This window comes from Bison bison, unplaced genomic scaffold (assembly GCF_000754665.1).
Source record: "Bison bison bison isolate TAMUID 2011002044 unplaced genomic scaffold, Bison_UMD1.0 scf7180017864300, whole genome shotgun sequence".
Lineage (NCBI taxonomy): Eukaryota > Metazoa > Chordata > Mammalia > Artiodactyla > Bovidae > Bison > Bison bison.
Window position 1 is genome coordinate 2007487 of NW_011494872.1, and position 8397 is coordinate 2015883.

Genomic DNA, 8397 nt, shown 5'->3' on the forward strand with positions numbered 1-8397 from the left:
GGGCCAGTGATTGTAGTACGTCCTCTCTTGTGATGCTGGGCAGTGGTCCACAGCTCCCCATCAGCCATAAGATCACGAGACTGAACAACAGACATACCAACCACCCTTCTGTGGCCAGACAACCATTCTATTTTTCACTTTCAGTATAGTCTTTGATAAATTACATGAGATATTCAACACTTCACTATAGAACAGGCTTTGTGTTGGCTGATTTTGCACAACTTTAGGTTAATATAGGTGTTCTGAGCACATGTACAGTAGGCTAGTCTAAACTATGATCTCCAGTAGGTTTGGTGCATTAAATGCATTTTGACTTGAGATAGTTTCAACTTGATGCTGCTATGGCTAACTTGCTTCAGTCATATCCAACTTTTTGTGACTCTATGGACTGCAACCCTTCAGGCTCCTCTGTCCATAGGATTACCGAGGCAAGAATATTGGAATGGGTTGCCATTTCGTTCTTCAGGGGATCTTCCCAACCTAGGGATCGAACCTGGGTCTCTTACATCTCCTGCATTGGCAGGCGGGTTCTTTACCACTAGCACTTCCTGGGAAGCTTGGTGCATTAAATGCATTTCAACTTACTATATTTTCAACTTACATTGTGTTTGCTAGGATATAACCCCGCCACAAGTTGAGGAATATTTGTATGCTACTTTAAGTCTATATATCTGGATCCTTTTCATCATCTTAGAAAAATCTGAGTAAAGACTTTGAGTAAAAATAAAAATTAAAGAAATATTTACTGGCTGTTTTGATCTTTCTTTGATCAGAACATTGCTCCAAGACAGAGCCATGTGGGTCTCCAGGCTCACAAGCTGGTACTGGAGACAGATAACAAAGACCTGAGTTATGTTAGTGTTTAGTGAAAACAGGTGAGTCTCTCAACCAGCGGTTTCTCCACTTCCACACCCTCAGTTTATTTGTAACCTGCTTCACTTAGAGAATTGCAAACCCCCTTTCTTCCATCTTCCTGTCCATCCGTCCTCATTCTTGTTCTATAATATAGTCTAACTAGGCATCTTAGCAATTTCTTGTCCAACTCTCTTCATTTACCACCTCAGTGGACCTCAACATGAGATGATTGCATTATTTCAACAGCTCCCCAGACATCTGCCCTAGTGGTTCTCTTGGGAGAAACTTCAGACTATGGTTTGGCTGAGTTGCAAGCAGCAGGGTTTTTGGAATGTTAGGCATATGGAGATATCAGCTTTTTCCCCAAGGATGGTCTTTAAACTCAAAAGGACATCTGGGATTCCAACCAAATAGGCAAAATAAAAATTTGATAAAGTAGTAGGAAAAAAATCTGTTAGAGTTTAAAAAGTATTCCTGTTGAAGTACTTCTTTGGTCAGTTTACTGGGCAGTAAGAATTGTTCCTGCCAGAACATACACGGCTAGATTGGTGCAAAGGAGCTGGAGAGCTGTCCTACCCAGGGATGGTCCTGGGACACACTTCCCAAGAGACAGTTCAGACTGTCCTTAAAGGAGGGGGTCCTCTGGTTTCTGGCGTGACAGGACCTAATATCTCATAGTGCAGAAGCTGAGCTGTTGCCCCTGAGAGATGACCTACCTTCTGGGAGCCAAGCTCAGCTCCTGTGCTCAAGCCAGTCCTCGCCACTTTCTACATGCAAATGTGCACTCAACTCCACCACCCATTGTTTAGGGGTGATTTAAAGAGTTTAAAACCCCTGGAAAGATAGACCTATCTCCTCACGTATTTTTGTTTGGAAGTAATTTTGACTAATCTGTCTCAGTATGTTATAAAGGTTAAGAAAATTAAATGGGGGCTAAAACCCTGAAGACCTGTCAGTCAAGCCCTAATCTAATCTGCCCACAAATATTCCTTGAAAACCCACGAGGTGTCAGGCAGTGAGGCACCTTTCCGGAGGCTACAGATACAGCGATGAATAGAACATGAGTAGGATGCCCTGCCCTCTGGGAGGATACAGACTAGTGAGGGATTTAGCCAAGTTAATGGGTATGCATAGTGCATACGTACCATGTACTATAAGCCTCAAGAACACCTTACATGAGTCAGGATGGGAAGGACAAAATGGATTAGTGTTGGGGGAGGCATGATAAACAGAGGTGTCTGGTGTTTACATTACTGTGCAGTCAGATCTCAGCAGGGTTTATTATTACAGCATATTTAATATTTTATTGTATTTTACATCTTTATTCACCCACACATACATGTTTTTTTTTTTTTAAGATATTAGCATTCATCCATTTATTCATTCAGTACTCATTGAATGCCTCTTATGAGCCAGGCGCTACACTAACATACCAGGGATTCTGCTGTGAAAAGGGGATTGCGATTTTCCTGGGAAATAGTCTCTCGAGGCCTCAAACTCAGACTGTGCAGGTAAATGAAGCCAGTTCAATTGACTGCAGTTGGGATGTTGAAGACTCACTAACCCTGACAAAGGCTTCTCTGTCTATGGTGTTAAAATTCAGCTTATTAAGCAACACTGAGTCACCGACAGGTTACCAACGGGAGGCTGCAGCAGGATCAAGAGAAGTAGCTGTTTCACACTTAAAATATAGAGGGGGTGTCTATGATGCAGCTTCTGGAGGAATTTTAAGTCCCACAGGCAAACATGGGGATAGTAGAAAGACAGGAGTTCTGGGGCCCAAGCAGCTCTGAGCCAGCTGTCTACAGTTGGCCCTGAATCTTCATTGTCACCTCTAAAGAAAGCATCAGTGAATGCAAATCAAAACTACAATGTGGTACCACCTCAAACTGGCCAGAATAGTCATCATCAAAAAATCTATAAATAATAAATGCTGGTAAGGGTGTGGAGGAAAGGAAACTCTTCTATGCTGTTAATGGGGATGTAAATTGGTGCAGCCACTATGGAAAACAGTAGGGAGGTTCCTTAAAAAAAGGAAAACTAGAACTACCATATGACCCAGCAATCCCATTCTTGGGCATCAATCTGGAGAAAACGCTAATTTGAAAAGATACATGCACCCCAATAGCAGCATTATTTACAGGAGCCAAGACATGGCAATAACCTAAATATCCATTGACAGATGAATGGATAAAGAACGGTACATATATACAATGGAATAGTACTCAGCCATAAAAAAAAATAATGCCATTTGCAGCAACATGGAAGGACATAGAAATTGTCATACTAACTGAAGTAAGTCAGGCCGAGAAAAACAAATACCACATGATATCACTTATATGTGGGATCTCAAATAGAATGCTAATGAACTAATCTACAAAACAGAAATAGACTCAGGGACATAGCAAATAGACTTGTGGTTGTCAGGGGGAAGGGAAGGGGGAGAGAGAAGGATTGGCAGTTTGGATTAGCAGATGCAAACTATTATATACAGAATGGATAAACAACCAAGTCCTACTGTATGGCACAGGGAACCATACTCAGTATCCTGTGATAAACCATAATAGAAAACAATCAGTGGTACTGGCAGTGTACATGTGCTCAGCCCTGTCTGACTCTGCAACCCACAGACTGTCGTCCTCCGGGCTCTTCTGTGTGTGGAATTTCCCAGGCAAGAATATCAGAGTGGGTTGCCATTTCCTACTCCAGGGGACCTTCCCAAGCCAGGGATCAAACCTGCGTCTCTTTCATCTCCTACATTGGCAGGCGGATTCTTTACCAGTGCGCCACTTGAAAAGAATTAGTGAAAGAACATATATATTGTATATATGTGTGTGTCTATAACTGAATCACTTTGACACACAGTAGAAATTAACACAAGAGTATAAATCAACTATGCTTCAATAAAATAAATTTTAAAAAGATAAAGCATCACTGTATCACCTCTTCCCAAGGTCTTACTCCTCCCCACTTACCTGATAAGATTATACACCTGGGAGCTGAAGCAACTTCACTTTTATGTCCTTAATGTAAGCTTCCAGTGAAAGAAGAAATTCATTAGAAAAACATAAAGAATAATTAGGATTATGATGCTGCTTAGCTGCAGGAAGAAATATAAAGCAATGGAAAATCTTCTCCAGGTAGAGGACGAGGAGAACTTCAGACTCTGAGAGTGGCATTGAAGGAGGATCCATCAGAGCTCCTGGTTATAGAGAGGAGGTGCAAGCTCTGCATTGTGAGGAGAGGAATGATGTGGGACTTTACATCCAGGAGGAACAGAGAGGCAGCCCCAGGACAAAGCACATGCTGTGCCCCAGAGCAATGGTCCAGACCATGGGACACAAGCAAGCTATCAGTTGCCCCAGGAAGACAGACTGGCTGCACATAGCCATGGCTCAGCTGTGGGACACATGGGCATAGAGAAGTGCCAGGGGGTGGCAGAGCCCTGGCCAGGGCCACTGGTCTACTTCCCAACGCCTTTCATCCTGACCACTGTGGGAGACAGAACAGTCCTGCTACAAAGGGAAGAAGCCCATGGCTGGGAGCAGAGGTGGGGAGACTCCCTCACTTGTGATTGTAGCCAAGGAGGTCGGCAGGGTCAAGAGCAAGGTAGGATACCCCCATGAGCCGTGTGGGACCCTCTAGATGAGGGACGATGACATGACGGTGACATGTGCTGCTGAAAAGTCCCAGCTGCCACCCCTTGCTCAGGGGAAGTAATCTTAGAAATGTGGTTTACACACACGATCTTCTGTAAGACCCACATCACAAACAAAACAAGTGCACTGAGCACTTTCTCCACTTTCAGAGAGTTTTCTGGAGAGTTTCCTATCCCTTGATGCCAGAGTAGCATTAGCCAACGTGGGCATGTATTTCCCACTCCATCTCATGGTGGTAAACTTCTAACTGCATCCCACTTGTGAAGAGAAAAGAGCAACATGGGTTTTCACTAGTAATTGGTTTGATAGTACGATGGAAAGTAGCTATACATTCCATTAGAAAATTACATACATTTGCACAAGAGACACATTTTGGTGAATACCTAAAGCTTAAAAGTAACTAAATAATCACTCCATACTGTGTTGGCAAAGGGGCTTCCCAGGTGGCGCTAGTGGTAAGGAACCCACTTGACAATGCAGGAGACATAAGAGACACAGGTTCAGTCCCTGGGTTGGGAAGATCCCCTGGAGAAGCTCATGACAACCCACTCCAGTATCCTTGCCTGATGAATCTTGTGGACAGAGGAGCCTGATAGACTACAGTCCACAGGTTCGCAAAGTCAAATATGACTGAAGCAACTTAGCATGCACATACTGTGTTTGCAAAGATATAGTTTTTCTAAAAATATCTAGGTATAAAGTGAAACTTGAATAAATAATGTTTGGTGGATATAGGATTGTTGCTGTGTATTTATATTTACTTTTGAAAACCAAACTCTTGGGTAGCTTATAGTCCAAACTCAGCCTTTCAATAGAGGTGCACTCTTCAGGTCAATTGCAACATCAGTATTGTGTTAAGCAAAGGTGTTATTAAGTAAATGCACATCACTTTTCCTCCCCGCAAAAGCCTCAAGTTGCTTTTTTAACGTTAGCTTCCATATCTTGCTCATTTGCCTTTAATGCACTGTTAGAGCATTTTCTGTTTCTTTGCAGAACTGATCACAGTGCATGGAATATTTAGAGGTCAGCATCAAATTTTATCAGGAATCATTTTTCATAAGGAATGAAAACATCATCTCTCCTTTATACCCTTGTTATAAATTCTTAAGTGTTGCCTAAAGCAATTTATATCCATGGTTTCTTCTATGGTTGAGCAAGGGTAACTATACACTGAGTTGGGGATACCTTTCTCCATACATTTCATAGTTTCTATTCTTAGGTACTAGCTAACTTATTCTGCTTTACAATACTTCTCTTAGCAGATTTCTCAGATTTATCACTTATAAATGGAGTAATTTCCTCATACATATATTGACAGATCAACAGTCTCAAACAAGCAAGGAAAAAAACTTGCTACATATGTTCATCTCACCACAGATGCTTCCCCCCTCATTTTGGCTTTTTAAAGGCATCAAATATTAATAAATGCACTTGTGAATGTTCTTAACATATGTCTCCAAGATAACCTGATTTTGTACCAAAATTCATCTTCACTAGGTTTACAAAATCTTTATATAGGCAACTCCTTTTAATAAAACAAATTCCTGTGGGTGACATAGTACCATAAGCACAGATTGCTAAAGACAGAGAAGCAAAAAGGTTGATCAGTGTGGTTTAGATTCAACCAACTACATTGACAGTCTTATAGCCAAATAATTGCTATTTAAGAAATAGCAGCTGGGGGCAAGACCACAGTGGTATGGGCTGCTGACTCAAATGATGCTGAGGCTGCGTATCTGGTAAACTGCCAGCCAAACCCATTGGGATTGACAGGCCAATGTTAACAGTCAGGTTAGGACCTGCTGAAGACTCATGGGCAGCATAAACGTCAGCAGCCTTTCCTGCATTTGGAAAGGAGAAATGATTTTCCCCCAGTGATGCTCTACAGAGTGATACTCTGAGAAACATGATGAACACATTTTCCTCATCAAAGTCAGCCCACCATACAATCAAAGTAAAGCAAGGCTTCGAGCAAATAATTTATGGTAAGAATTGGGGATAATAGGCAGTTGTACTGAATAAAAGCTCAAAGCTTGCAAGCGAAAGACTCAATTTGGGCCCAGTTTCATATTTAGTAGATGAGACATCTTCTCCAGACCAATGTCCCAGGGAGACTGTTGCCAGCCTATCTGACACACAGATGAGAAGTCACATCACTGGAGATGAGAGTCCCCTCCTATGTTGTGTGTGAGATGATGCTTTGGCCACATTACCATTGAATTCCTGAACTAGATCAAGCCAGTTCTTGATAAGTGGTGCATTTTACCTACTAGTGGGCTTCCCTTGTGGCTCAGCTGGTAGAGAATCTGCCTGCAATGCAGGAGACCTGGGTTCAATCCCTGGGTTGGGAAGATCCCCTGGAGAAGGGAAAGGCTACCCACTCCAGTATTCTGGCCTGGACTGGATAGTCCATGGGGGTCACAAAGAATCGGACATGACTGAGAGACTTTCACTTTTACTGTTACCTACTAGTAACAGGTTTCTCAGTGATGCTTGGTTTATTTTATTTTCTGTCCTTCCCTGATGCATTCAAGATTACATGTAATGGAAATTGTGTGGTAAGGGAGAAAGCATGGGGATACAGAGTCCAGGGGTTTCTTAAACCCTTAGTCTGTGACCCAGAGCTTATCCATCTTGTGATTCACTCCTTAACCAACCTTATCACCCTTGGTTTCTGAATGAGGAAACAAGGAAACACTTCAAAAGTTTATATGGCTTGTCAAATTAACCGGTATTGGAAACAGTTAATAATTTGAATGCACATGGTTTGACTCTACAGTCCTTGTTATGATCTGCAGCCCTCCCATGAAATGGGGATCATAGTTGATCCTGAGGGGCTGTGGGAGCAGAGGTCAGCCATGTCACCCCAGACTCACCTAGGGGTTCATCCAAGACTTCTAGGGTCCCTGCAAACAAACATTTGGGAGAAGAAAGCTATACGGATTCCATCTCTGTCTTTCCCTGAGATCCCTACTGAATTCATGCTCTTCCCAAGAGGAGCTGCCAGTGGACCCTGAATTAGGATGGGTCAGTTCCCCACACCAGGATAGCCACCACCAGCAATGACAGAAAGGAAGGGCTGTTATAATTCAGGTCAGTGACAAGGACTTTTATTAATTAACAGAGATGATGTCACACCATGAGGGCTCATGGCTATGAAACCTTTCCTCTTAGCGTCCACAGAAAGGAACCAGTCTTCATCTCTCTGAGTTTAGCTTTGGTTTGAACCTGTAGGGTTAATAGTTTAAGCTGACTTTCAAAATTCCTTCTAAATCCTTATGACACTGCAATCCTATCCATGTTTAATGATAATTTTTCTTTAGCAAATCTTTGAAAACAAGCCCTTTTATTATTAAACTTGCTGGGATCACCAGAAAATTTTTAAAGAGTAATGAAGTTTTGACCGAAATTTCCTGTAAGCAATCCAAAAATTTACATTCGTGTTTATGTACAGAGGAACTAGCTTAATTCCAATTGAATTGGGTGAAAAGTATCCTAAAACACTCAAGATCTGATAAATTGTATTTTGGTAACAGATGTTGTGACAGTTTTAAAAACTTGATTACATTTGAATGTCAAGACAAGATGCAGCTTTGGTGGTAGAGTTTGAGATCTTTTATAACAAAAGCTGTCATTCTAGTCCTGTTATTGCAGTGTATTGGTGATACTGGTATTGTTACTATTGTTTTTATGGATAATTAGTTTTGGGGTGTTGCTTTTGAAATCTTTCTGAGATTTTATTCTCAATGAAGATATTTTCAATATGTAGAAAAAAAACTTTGGAGTAAAAGCTCTTTACTAACTAGTCAGAATTTTTTTTTTAAATCTCAAAATTTTCTAACTTGTTTTTTTAAACTAATTTTTTATTGGAGTATGATTGCTT